Raw genomic sequence first — 14,132 nt, 5'->3', positions numbered from 1 at the left:
GTGCAAGAAGGTGTTGCACAATGTGTTGAAATGCAAACGGCATAAAGTAGCATAGCATTGGGATATGCTGCCTATCACCCATAACAGGAGGATTTTGTGATAGAAGTCTTCTTATCTTTGACTGAGAGCAGCTTTTTCTTTAATGACACATAGAGAAGAAAAATTAATCTGTTTATTTTTTTTATTATCAAGACCAAAAGTAGTCATGTTTTAGTATGAGAGTTGATACATAGGACCATTATGTGGTGGAATGCAAGCTGCATTGATTATTGCATTGAAAGCTTTTTTAGTTTTATATAGGCTACAGTATACTGTTTTCTCACAGGGATATGCTTCATTGCCTGTAACAGGAGGATTCTGTGTTCAAGTCAAATCTATTTGTGACAAAGAAAAGCCTTTTCTGTAATGAAATATTAAAATAATTGAATATTAATTAAATATTAAGTTAATTAATCTGTTGATTTCCTTTAGTGATCGCCACAAAAGGGAAGTGATTAGCAAACTCAGATTTGATTATTATTCTTATTCTTATTATTCTTATTCTTAGTATTTTAAATTATGCATGGAAATGTACACAAAAAAATTGTTGCATCAAGATACATCGAGAATTGGTTTAGAATCGAATCGTTGACCTCTGAATAGGAATCGAATTGAATCGTAAGGTGCCAAGAGATTCCCACCCCTAGTGCCCATGGTGGTGCTTCTTTCTGTTATCACTATTTAACAATGACTCTGTGAGCTGCTGTCTCTGGTTTATCAGATCTACTGCACCAGATGTATGCACATTATAAGGCACACACAGACATACACACACCGGCACATACACAAAAACACATGCACTGCATTAACAACTAAGCTGTCCTTTTTGAATATGGATCAGCTTGAGTGTGCCACATCTTTCCTTGCATGAAAGCCACTGAATCATTGTTATTCAGAAATCACCACAATGCATCGGTATTTGTCTTCCTCTTCACCTCTCCACAGACCTCCACCAGTGACAGCAGCTCTGGTGGTTTTGTGTGCCTACCTCTGCTGATCAGTGTGTCTGCTTTGGCAACCGTCATTGCTACAGACAGAGTGCATGCAAATGAACTGCAAACTGATATAATTAGTTTATCCAGACTAGTTTTGAGCACTAAAAGAAGGCATCAGTGTACAGATTGAAGGAACTTAATTCTCTGAAACTGTTGACACATCCAGTGTTTGAGTGATAGAATACTGTGTGTAGTTTAAGTGATGCTGAATGTTTGATCAGATAGATCCGGAAGATGGAAACTTTTGTACAAATGTCAGCATTCATATCTTCTATCTGTAGTTTCCCCTGTCATGTTACAATGTGGTTAAACTCTTAATTTTAGCTGTCCTCATTACAGAGTCACTGTGGTTTAGTACATATTAGGAAGTGTAATTCTGAGAAGCAAACACCACTCATTGGAGGGAGATCAATGCAACTTACCTGTCTTTGTGGCTGTCCTATCCTATAATTACTATAGCAAATAACTGCGTCCTTTGGCTTATTGTCATTGTAGGTACAACAGGTGGTCTTTAGGGGATATATTTTAGGCCCTCTCCACAAATACAGAGGTATTTCTTAAAACCTAGAATTTTGTGTTTGGGCCTTGCGTACACATGTACACAGGTGTTTTAGGTCACTGAGAATAGGCCTTTCAGAAAAAAATTATAACATTGTGCGTTATAATGTGTAAAACCAAGTAGACCTATGTTACATATAATGCTGAGTTGTCTTATCGACTTATTATCCTAATGTTCCCAGTAATGTTCAAACTGAGACAAGTCCACGCTAAAAATAAACCATAATAGTGCATTCTATTTGGTCAAGAGAGTCAGAGAGTGAGGAAGCAGGTGAATGACAGTACATTTGTCTGTGAGTATTTCTGCCTGCATGATATATTTCCATCAGCAACGGTAATTATTTAATGCTTTGTTCACCAGCAGAGAAACAGGTTAAACTAAAGGATCATTTGTGTTTATTCGCATTACTCAACACAAGTGTTTATTCGCCCAAAACAGCCATATCACTTTAATGTTAAATTCATGTCAAACATGATATCACTGAACTCAGCACTCACCGTGACTCCAGTTCTCTCTCTGCTTTCTCCTCTCTCTGGAATTTTACATTCATGTAGTAAATTACATCTCCCCTCCGTCAACATTGCAGGACATAAACACCCAACAATTAAGGGTCCTCATCGCACAACAAATGTCTTTATTTTTGTTTTTGACATGGAGACCCCCTAGCAGCAGAAATGTCCTATTGTGCATTTAATTAAAGCTAGGGTCTACAATCCTGGAGAGCTAGCAAGAAAGCTAGCAAGATTTGAAAGTGGCACCTCCTCTAAGTTCCCCCCCCCCCCATCCCGTCAGTGCTCCGTCCAAAGCCACGCTCCTTTCACCCAGTATAACAAAATGTGTTTCTGAACAACATTACAGACCCTAGCTTTGAATAGTCAAGCTATATTATTCTGATTTTTTTACCGCTGTATCCTTTTCAAATCAGTTCAACTCAATTTAACCGAAACTTTCCCAAAATAATTTCTCATAACCCATTCAAAAACATATATTGATGTTAAACTGACAACGTAAGGCTATTTAACAAACACTTCCTCACTTCCTGCCTTCTTGTAGACTTATGGGATACTCTACGCTTTAAAAGTTAAATTAAACAAATTCCAGCTATACCAATATTCCAGGGTCAATACAGCTATGGAATCTGATCTTAATTCAGTCCTTTGTTTAAAAGCAAATCTGTTCCATAATTCAAATTAAAATGGATTCATAGAAATGCTTTTTCATTTTCAGAATATAGCTGCATTTTTTGACTCATAACTAAAATGAGTAATAAATCATCCAAATGGCATTTTCATTTTCTTCTTCAAGACTGCTCATTTCGTAACTTAATTAAAATGATAAAGAAAATTACATTTAAGATTTAATTTTCAAAAGATGCCCCAGCAAATAGTTACCAAAATTCAATTAGAAATGTCAAATTTGAAAATTAAAAAGCATTTGCATAAATGCTTTTTCATTTTAAGGTCATCGCTGCATTATGTGACTCATAAATAAAACGAGTAATAAATCATCCAAATTGCATTTTCATTTTCTTCTTCAAGACTGCTCATTTTGCCACACGACTAAAAAGAAAACTGCTTTTTCGTTTTCAACGCTGATTGTAATGAAGCCACTCTGAAGAGCTGCTGTCAGAGACTGTGGGTCAGACTGCAGTCTCATAGTCAGATCCATGAAACACACACGGTACCTTTACAGTCAGTATTCCCGGTAATAAACTGAAGGTATCAGCTGGACCGTACGCCGATGTTGCCCGCATCTTGGATGTGGCAGCTCAGCCCCGTGAACTAATACAAGTCAATGGAGTGAACTTTATAAAGCTCCTTCTACAAAGTGCTATAAGTTAATGTTTCTCTTTTACACATTCATACATGTATGGATATATTCAGGAAACAGAGAGGAACCAAAAACAACGTCTGTAACGTTCTCTGATGATTATAAACGTTAACTACTCCGTATATGTTCAGTATACAGGTTGGAAACCACGGGATGGATTTTATAATGTTTTTATGCGTGTTTACACATTACACATTACTCTCAAAAATAGTAATGCCTTACATTACATGATTACTCCCTGAAGAAAGTAATTAGTTACATTACTCGTTACATTACTTGTTACATTCTTGCTACTTGCTCTATAAAATTGCCTGAAGTCCCCCCACTGCGTAAAGCCACTTTTGACGGTTGGAGTTATAAACATTACTTTGAATTTGTTGAACGTAAGGAAAATAACTTGACTGTAAGGTGCACACTTTGCCCGTGTTGGAAACTTCTCTCCACCGCTGCTAACACTACCTCAAACTGAACGAAGCACCTACAGAGACAGCATGCACACACAAAGCTTGTTGCTAAGGAACCGTGGAGCAACATGAATGAGACGCCAAGCAAGCAGCCAAAACTTTCTTTTCAACAGAACCAGAAGGTACTGACATCGAAATCTGAGATGAATATGCTTGTTGCCTCGTACATAGTAGAGCAAGTCATGCAAATTCAGGCAAGTCACATGCAGCAGCATGTTCTGCTCGTGTTGTTGACGCTGCCATTGTTATCCCATCTCCCCTTGCGGTTGGCAACTAACCAATCGGTGATGGTGAAAGATACCTTGTGCCAAACCCCAACCAATCACTATTCCATTGTTGACGGCCTCCGGCCTGCGGCCCCGGCCCCGGCGCCCCCCTCCCCCAGCCCGTTGTGTGTGATGCATGCGACTATGGTGTTAAAATTGCTTAACCTAGCTATGTAACGTAAGTAACAAGCTTGGCGAACTGTACTGTGATTACTACATTTAGAACTGTAATGCCTTACATTACTCGTTACTGAAAAAAGTAATGTGATTACAGTAACACATTACACCCAACACTGATGATGACACATGACAGTTAAATATTTAATCTGTGTCTATAATAACCGGATCCTGACATGTAAATGTGACGTATGTCTACCATACTGTCAACCATTTAATTTAACTTTAAATATGAACAACTGACTTCATAATATATGAATCTAAATCAGAAATACTTTTGATAATAATAGTAACTATATATGGTGCATATTTTTAATAGTAGCCTACTGCAACTTTATACTCCTTGACCTTTTTTTTTTTTTACCATTAAATGTTATTGTATACATTGTCATATGTTATAATGTTCTGTCATGGGGTACATCTCTTCACTGCTAAAAGAAAAGAAAACTGCTGCTGTAGTTTCTTATCTTGAATTGCAGAGTTTGAGTCTCCATGATTGTTATTATTAGGGCTGGGCAAGTTAACTTGTTATTATCTCGTTAACTCATTAATTAATTAACGCCGACAATTATTTTATCGTGCTTTAGCGCAGGTTTTATTGTGTCTTTTATTATTGTAAAAGTCTGTTGCTCACAGGCTTTTATTTTGTTAAAAGTCTGTTGCTGACGGCTGCTGAACCGGAAAAGAAAAGAATTGGGGGATAAACAAACATGGAGAAGGGTACGGAACTTTTACATGGCCATTTTCATTTTAAAATTATCCCAGACGGCGGAGTTGACAGAACCAAAGTAATCTGTAACCACTGCCAAGTTGAATTTTCGTATCACCGGAGTACTTCCAGTCTAAAATATCACCTAAATGCAAAACACACTGATATCAGCAAATCATTCAACGAAACTAACAGTGGAGCGAGGCTTCGGCAGACCACGTTAGATGCAGCGTGTGGGAGAAGTATAGATAAACAAAGGCAAGAGAAGCTAGCAAATGCCATAGCGAAGTGGATAGCTACAGACTGCAGGCCAATTAATGTTGTGGAAGACGTCGATCTGAGAAACATCGCAACAAATGACGACAGGTATGAGATGCCCTCAAGACGAACCATCACACGAAGAATGCACAAGTTGTATGAAAAGGAGAGGACTGCAAAAGTGACAACTTTACAACGTGCACCCGCTGTTGCTCTCACTGGGGACTACTGGACATCACTCAGTGACTATAATTACCTCGAGGTTACAGTGCATTATACTGATGAAAAGTGGGCGCTGCATTCACATGCTTTTACTGTAATGGAAACAGAGGAGAGACATTATGCTGAAACGTGTGCGGGACAATTTACTGAAGTTGCACAGTAAATCCCAGCAGTGAACTTTTTTGAACTTCACCTCACAGGGACATTTGGTACTGAACATAGACTGGTTATGCTGCTCCCTGATAAAAGAAAAATGTTTGTGTTGTTGCCTCAGAAATTGCCTGTTTTAATGTTATGATCGTGGCTCAGGATTTTGTGGGCATTTTTTTAAAAATTATTATTATTTTTCATAACGAACAGCGATAACATTAATGCCCTGGCAGTGGCAATGAGCTTAAATTTTGTATTTGCTTTTGATAACATTTAAAGTTGAGATTTACACTAAATATTTTATTTAACTGCTACTGTATAACAAATGCTGATGTTAAAAGTGCACTATACATTTGAATTCATTATTAGATTTTGCGTATACAAATGCGATTAATCGTTATTAAAACTTTTAATCGTTGCCCAGCCCTAGTTGTTATTAGTACTTGCATTATCAAAAATCCGACGTTGGTGCTGTTTATTCCCACAGACGTCACATTTACATGTCAGGATCTGGTTATTATAGACACAGATGAAATATATACCTGTCATGTGTCATCATAGTAACAGCGTTACATACGTTAGCAGCTGTAAACACGCATAAAAACATTATAAAATCCATCCTGTGGTTTCCAACCTTTATACTGAACATATACAGAGTAGTTAACGTTTATAATCATCAGAGAATGTTACAGACGTTGTTTTTGGTTCCTCTCTGTTTCCTGAATATATCCGTACGTGTGTGAATGTTTAGATGAGAGACATTAACTTATAGCTCTTTGTAGAAGGAGCTTTATAAAGTTCACTCCATTGACCCACAGTCTCTAGCCCTTTTTAGATAGAAAAGGCGGCACATTTGCTCCAAGGTAAGGGTGGCAATGCGCCGGCCTGTCTTTCTAAAACGGAGGCGTAATATTCCTCCTTTTCCAAAAGCTGCCTCTAGGGTAGGTGTAAACATGTGACGTGACGTGAAGCTCGAAGTTGGGTTGTGAACAATGACAACGAATTTGTCTTCAAAATAAGAGCTTACATTGCACCCCATTGGAGTTTAGAACCGGGTTCTTAGCAGGGGGCTATTAATTTGAAAGGAGCGACCGGTCTTAGCTTGCCGACACAACAACAAACTAACACAACCAAACAGCTACAGAGACCGAGGAGACGCTAGCATCTCCTGGATCTCAGCGGCTGTCCAGTTGCTCATCTTAATGTCCGCGGATGAAATGATGGACTGACTGCTGTGATCAGCTGTTTCTTGGTTTTAAAACTCCCCGGCTGTGGGTCGCACAACAGTGCAGATCATTGACACCTCCGCCAACCTCAAGCAGGGGCCAAGTCATTGCTGCCTCGTTTTTAGATAGCAGGTGAGGCGGAAATAAGTGTACCCTCCGAGGCAGAAAATCAGCGGACCAAAACAGACCCCCAATTTGCCGGCCTCTGTCTAAAACCGCGGACCGAGCCGTCAAAACAACGGGCAAATTGGCGGCTTGGTGCCTTGTCTAAAAACGGCTTCTGACAGCAGCTTTTCAGAGTGGCTTCATTACGATCACCGTAAATGTTAGAGCATTTGCGCACTGGAAAAAAATGTACGACTGATTTGACCAAGCAAAAGCGAACCATGGCTGTCTTGACCGCAGTACAGAAGTGGACATGGTGGTGATTTCCCCTCTGTTTCTGAAAACATGGACCACAGTCTATCAGAATCAGAATCAGAATCAGAAATACTTTAATAATCCCAGGGGGAAATTATTTTTTGTTACACACTCCAGATATACAAACAACATATATTATACAAGCAACATATATTAAGAACAAAATATAAATATATATATAAAAATATATATATAACAATATATAAAAGATCAAATGTACAGTTTAAATAATGTGCAAAAAGTGCAAACAAAACAAAACAAAAAAGAATGATTGTCCGTATTTTTGCTTGAGTCAGGTTACAGAAGTTGGGTTTTCTGACTCTCTAGGGAGGCGTTATAGAGTTTAATGACCACAGGCAGGAATGATTTCCTGTGGCGGTCAGTGGTGCATCTGGGTGAGAGGAGTCTTCCACTGAATGTGCTCCTCTGCTGGGCCAGTGTGTCATAGAGAGGGTGTGTAACATTATCAAAGATGGACTTAAGCTTGGACAGCATCCTCCTCTCTGCCACAGTCGTCAGAGTGTCCAGCTCCTCCCCCACGACATCGCCAGCCCTCCTGATCAGTTTGTGTAGTCTGTTGTTATCTGCGACCTTCAGCCCACTGCCCCAGCATGTGACAGCGAAGAAGATCGCACTGGCAACAACAGAACATCCTCCGCATTGTCCAGCAGATGTTAAAGGACCTCAGCCTCCTTAGGAAAAAGAGTCTGCTTTGGCCTTTTTTATAGACTGCCTCTGTGTTTCTAGCCCAGTCCAACTTATTATTAAAGTACACCCCCAGGGACTTGTACTCCTCAACAGTGTCCACAGGGACCCCATGGATGGAAACAGGGGTCACTGGTGTTTTTGCCCTCCTCAGATACACTATGAGCTCCTTTGTCTTCGTCACGTTGAGCTGCAGGTGATTCAGTTCACACCAAGTGACAAAGTAACCCACAACAGTCCTGTATTCATCAACTCCCGGGCAGGGCTGGTAGGCGAACTGTAGTGGATCAGTGAAGGGCCTGACCATAGGCCTTAGCTGCTCCAGGACGAGCCTCTCCAGGGTCTTCATGATGTGAGACGTCAGGGCCACTGGTCTGTAGTCCTGAGGGCCACTGGGACGCAGCGTCTTTGGCACAGGAACGAGGCAGGACGTCTTCCACAGCACAGGGACCCTCTGTAGGTGCAGGCTCAGGTTGAAAACTTGACTGAGTACTCCACACAGCTAGGGGGCACAGGCTTTAAGCACCCTGGGAAGAACACCGTCAGGGTCTGCAGCTTTGCCAGAGTGGAGTGGAGTCAGCTGTCTTCTCACCAGGTCAGGCGTGAAGAACACTGTAGAGTTGACAGTTTGGGGAGAGGTGAGGTCCTCAGGTTGTGGAGGACATGATGCAGAGCAGGGGAGAGGGGTGGAGTAGGTGGGTGTAAATTGAGGTGGTGGGGGGCAGACAAGGGGTCTGTAAGGAGGAGAAGGGGGAGTTAAAGTGGCAGTTGTTGTTGGGCAGCCAGCAGCAGAGTCTTGTGGGAGAGGGGCCGCAGTATCAAACCTATTGAAAAAAAGGTTCAGTTCATTGTCCCGATCCACACGGCCCTCCAACCCCATGCTACCAGTCTTCTGGAACCCGGTGATGGTTCTCATGCCACTCCACACATCCCTCCTGTTGTTTCGCCTGAGTTTATTCTCCAGCTTTCTCCTGTAATTGTCTTTAGCCTCCCTGATGTTAAGTTTGAGTACCCCCTGCATTCTCCTCACCTCATCACGGTTGCCCTCTCTGAACGCTCTTTTCTTTTCATTAAGGATGGCCTTAATGTCCTTAGTTATCCAAGGTTTATTATTAGCGTAACAGGTAACAGTCCGAGCAGGGACATTGCAGTCCACACAGAAGTTAATGTAGTCTGTGATGCACTCTGTGAGCCCATCAATGTCCTCCCCATGGGGCTCACAGAGTGCAGGCCAGTCAGTTACATCAAAGCAGCCCTGCAGTGCTTCATGAGCCACATCTGACAACCTCCTCACAGTCCTTGTGGTCGTAGGATTCCTCTTCACCAGAGGCACATAGCAGGGTTTGAGGTGAACCAGGTCGTGAACTGACCTGCCCAGAGGGGGGAGAGAAGAGGAGATGTATGCATCCTTAATGTTAGCAAACATAAGGTCCAGGGTCCTCTCCTCTCTGGTAGGACAGCTGATGTATTGTTTGAATGTCGGCAGAACTGTATCCATGGTGACGTGGTTAAAGTCTCCTGACGTGATGATGAGGGCACTGGGGTGTTTACTTGGAGCTTGGAGATGCTGGTGTGTATGGTGCTGCAGGCAGATGTTGGGTTTGCAAAGGGAGGGATGTACAGGACAACAATGATGACATGCGGGATCTCTCTAGGCAGATGATATGGACGGAGTCCAACGGCCAGCAGTTCAACATCCGGGCTACAAAGCTGTTCTTTAATTGTGATGTGACCAGGATTACACCATCTGCTATTCACTAGAACGGCAAGCCCCCCGCCTTTCCGGTTACCGCTCTCGGTACAATCCCGGTCAGCCGGGACGGTGTGGAAACCATCCACGGAGGCGTTCCGGTCCGAAATGTCCCTGTGCAGCCATGTCTCAGTAAAACACCATCAGACTGCACTCCCGGTACTCCGTGTGGCTCCGCATTAGTGCCGTTGGCTCGTTCAATTTGTTGCTAAGGGACCGTACATTTCCCATAACAACAGACCGGAGACAGGGCTTAAATCTTCTCCTCTCCATAAGCCTCGATCCTCCTCTCATCCCCCGACATTGCTTCCCTCCTCTGCATCCCCTGTGTGTTCTTCTCCAGAGTTCAGGTGGTATGTCAGCTGATCTGGCCACAATGCCGGTCGGCATTAGCGCGATCAGCTGTTCTCCAGAGTAAACAAAAACAGCTTGTCCGGGTGGAAGCGGCATTTTATAAAAAACAACACGATGAAAGCACAAAAACTCAATAAAAACAACCTCGTTAGAGAGGGCAGGACTTCACAGAGTTACAGTGAAGTAACAATAACGAACAAAAAGAGTTAAATAAAGTTAAAGTTCAAAAAGTGAACACAAAGGCTGTAGCAACGTAACAGGCAGCCTGCAGCTTTTCGCGCATGCGCACACGTTGGTATGCTACCAACACAGCCTTCACACTCTCCTCTTGTCTCTCCTCTTGCTTGAGCGTCGAGTATGCACACCGCCGCCCCCTAACGTATTAGATGCGTAGCACGGTCGGTCAGACTGGGGGCTGCAGGAGAACAGAGGCCGCTGACATCACTCTCCTGCGCCGCTTGGGATTGCAAATACAAATTGAATTTTGGAAAAAATTTTGCGGGGGGCGGGCTTGAAAACGTAAAAGCAATTTTCTTTTTAGTCGTGTGACAAAATGAGCAGTCTTGAAGAAGAAAATGAAAATGCAATTTGGATGATTTATTACTAATTCTATTATGAGTCACATAATGCAGCGATGACCTTAAAATGAAAAAGCATTTCTGCAATTGCATTTTATTTTTCAAATTTGACATTTCAAATTGAATTTTGGTAACTATTTGCTGGGGCATCTTTTGAAAATTAAATCTTAAATGTAATTTTCTTTATCATTTTGATTAAGTTACAAAATGAGCAGTCTTGAAAAAGAAAATGAAAATGCAATTTGGATCATTTATTACTCATTTTATTTATCAGTCACATAATGCAGCGATGACCTTGAACTGAAAAAGCATTTCTGCTAATGCATTTTAATTTGGATTATGGAACAGATTCGCTTCCATACTTTGTGGCAAGCTAAGCAAAAATCCTTTGTCATCTTTTGAACTTACAGGCAGCCAAGTCTGAGCCACAGTTCTGGAAAGGTGACGAAATTGAATGAATGTGACTATGTACTCACATGTCAGTCCCAACCCTTGGCTTTATCCAAACCTGGCTGCAGAGCAAATGCACATTCTGCATATGAATAGGTAGAAGTGAGACAGATGGAGAGCCAACACATCTCGCTGATTACTTGAATGTCAGCTGTTTTTACAAGGTAAAATGGCCTTATCCACTCAGACCTCTTTGTGATACACTTTACACCAATTTTTGCTTCTTTGATGGCATCCATTGGGCCTTGAGGTAACAACAATGAACCTCTAACATTAAGGTTTCATAGTCACATCCCCACATTCAGTGGGAGTGCATGCCTTTGAGATCTACTTGAGATCTGTGTTTTTTTAGACATACTGCTCGTTTAAAATGCTTGGAAGTTGTCCAGGTTTGATGGCAAAAATACAACTTTGTTTTTCTCACAGCGCTTTTTACAATCATGCCAGTTTTTGTTATGCATTTGCAGCTGTCTTTGTTTGGCTGTCTGTCTGATCTAAGCACAGTTGTTGTACCATCGTAGGGTCTATCTTAAAGACCAAAGTGCAAGACTTGAGAGTTGAGTTGAACATATTTATTTTTTTTCCTATTATGGTCATGGTTGAGGTTCCCAACACCAGACATCACTTTGTTTCAAGTGAATATGTGATTTTTGTGCTGTGCATGTGCAGTTCAGAGCTACGTCAATGTATAATTCTTTATTCAGTGGATGTACACATTTGGACAAAATATGCATAATAACAGAAGCACTGACTACAATGGTGTAACAACTTGGATTCATGGCAAATTAAGCACTTTGTTCAGTTGACACATCAGTCCTTTTGCTCAAACGTAATGTAAGTCAATCATAATCAAATGCAACACGCAAACATTGGAAGAAGCCAAATTATTGAGATTAACATGTTATAGACCTTAATGTTTTAACATCACTCATTCATAATCAGTCAACTAATTTCTCCTGTTACTTTGATGTCTTTACTAAGGTGAGGGTGGCAGTAAAATATATCAAAAACGCCTCATTTTGGTGAATTGACTGTTACAGGTTTCTGTTACAGGTAACCTTGGGTACAAGTGATGATTCCCATATCAACAACATAAAATCCCTAATGCTCTCACCTATTTTAAATAATAAGTGCACAGTGCTATACTGAGTGTAGTGCGCTACATTCAGACTAACCTACATTCAAACTTACACTTGGTTCAACAGCTTCTAGCTACTGAAAATGTGTGAAACAGGAAGTGAGACTTTACTAACACGGCAGTCTTAGGTTTGTTGAGTATAGCATATTACCTCCACCAAGTGTCTCTACTACTACTACGGTTATGAATCTTGGTGTTAGGGTGTAGAAGAAGAATCCATTGAATTTTGAAGCAGATCGGCATTATGGAGCTGATGGACAACTTTTAACATTGCAAGACAGGGCATTAGGCCCAGCTGAGAATATGAGGCTTCCAGCTAGGCACAACCAGCTTTAGGCAGTATTCAAATCATTTTGTAAATGTATCCAGACAAACGCAGTGGTGGTGCCTGCAGATTTCCGTGTTGTAGAAGAGTGGATTATTGGCATTGATAGAGGTCACTCTGTGCCCATCTACTTTTTAATTACATTTCAGTTTTAGAAGTTTCATGCAGGATTTCCCTCTGCACTCTTATCATATGAGGTGTTCCTCAGAACAAACATAACTAAATTGTTTTCATAGACTGATAACTTTTGAAAGTGCTCTTTGTTGTTGAGTTCCTGAGAGGGCTGGTAGTGATGATCCTTTATGTCAGAGCGTTTTGCTAGAACAAACTGAAGCAATAATCTGACACTGTGTGTGTGCCTTTGAACAACAAAGCATAAACACTAATGCCATCTCTAGGGAAACTTGTGCCTTTCTCTCAAAAACGAAAAATGAATGTGAGAATGCACACACTCACACATATTGCACACGTTCTGTGTGTATACACAGTATATTCACCAAATACAGAGGCTTTAATAATACTCTCGGGCTGCTGGCATTTGTAATGAAGCTGACGAAATATGTAAATAACAGCTGCAGTGATTCAGTAAGGAACTGGTTTCAGCAAGTTAGTGAAAAATGCATTTACAAACCCCAATTCCATTGAAGTTGTGACATTGTGTAAAACGTAAATATAACAGAATACAATGATGTGCAAATACTTTTCAACTTGTATTCAGTTGAATTACACTACAAAGACAAGATATTCAATATTTAAACTGATAAACTTTATTGTTTTTTTGCAAATATTCACTCATTTTGAATTTGGTGCCTGCAACACTTCCAAAAAAGCTGGGACAGTGACAACAAAAGACTGGGAAAGTTGAGGAATGCTCAAAAAACACCTGTTTGGAACATTGCACAGGAAACAGGTGAGTGTCAAATTCTAAATGAGTGAATGTTTGCAAAAAAAAAATAAAGTTTATCATTTTGAACATTAAATATCTCATCTCTGACTGCCACTGTTGTAGCGTTTTGTCATGACACACCAAGCCAGGTATTTGTCTTGTGGTGTAACAAATCGGAAAAGCAAACACCCATAGTAATCCATGCTGCCCTGGCTCAATCGGAAGAGAGCTGGTCCTTTTGTATGACCTCACGTATTTCCATGTCCGGGTGCTAATGGGAAAACCGATTGTTGAGGTGAGTCTGGGGTTGGCCCTCCAGGTTTTCAATTCCTCTCTCAGGGCTGCCATCTGCACCCCCAATGCCTCTGCTCACCTCTTCACTGCCTTATACTCCTCTGTTCTTTGTATAAGCAGCATAGACATGCTCTCTCCTCAGTGCACCTGATGGCCATCCTTGCACATCACAAATTCACAAATACCGTAGGCTACAGAGATACTGTACAACTCCTGATAATGATTAAATGTATGTCTCATGTACACAATTGCAAGTGACATCTGTCAACTTTTTTATTTTTTTGGCCTTTTTATGGCTTTATCGATAGAACAGCTCAAGATACGACAGGAAACAGGA

General features: G+C 41.0%; 1 protein-coding gene across 22 annotated transcripts in view; it reads left to right on the top strand.

The window, feature by feature from the left end:
- Positions 1-14,132, top strand: part of caska (calcium/calmodulin-dependent serine protein kinase a) — a 253,409-nt gene that overhangs the window by 124,857 nt on the left and 114,420 nt on the right. The gene's annotated exons all lie outside the window — the stretch shown is intronic.

Source organism: Sparus aurata, chromosome 9, assembly GCF_900880675.1.
Source record: "Sparus aurata chromosome 9, fSpaAur1.1, whole genome shotgun sequence".
NCBI lineage: Eukaryota > Metazoa > Chordata > Actinopteri > Spariformes > Sparidae > Sparus > Sparus aurata.
This window is presented reverse-complemented; position numbering and strand designations above follow the sequence as displayed.